Consider the following 236-nt stretch of genomic DNA (forward strand, 5'->3'; position numbering starts at 1 on the left):
TTACACTGTACACAATGTATTGACAGATTTGTATGTAAACAGACTCCAAGTCCCTTTACCGGTATTGTCAGTGATTAACAGTTGATTGTATTGCCTTGTGTACAGCCCTTTAGTAAAGTGTGATGTGTGTGTAATAAAAAGTTACTTAAATCCTAACTATCATCTTTGTTATTTTTGTTATAAGAGCGTAGCACATGGGTGCGTAAACAGAGTTGCTTCCCCTTTACACATTGCCG

This window comes from Mizuhopecten yessoensis, unplaced genomic scaffold (assembly GCF_002113885.1).
Source record: "Mizuhopecten yessoensis strain PY_sf001 unplaced genomic scaffold, ASM211388v2 scaffold5159, whole genome shotgun sequence".
In the NCBI taxonomy this organism is placed as follows: Eukaryota; Metazoa; Mollusca; class Bivalvia; order Pectinida; family Pectinidae; genus Mizuhopecten; species Mizuhopecten yessoensis.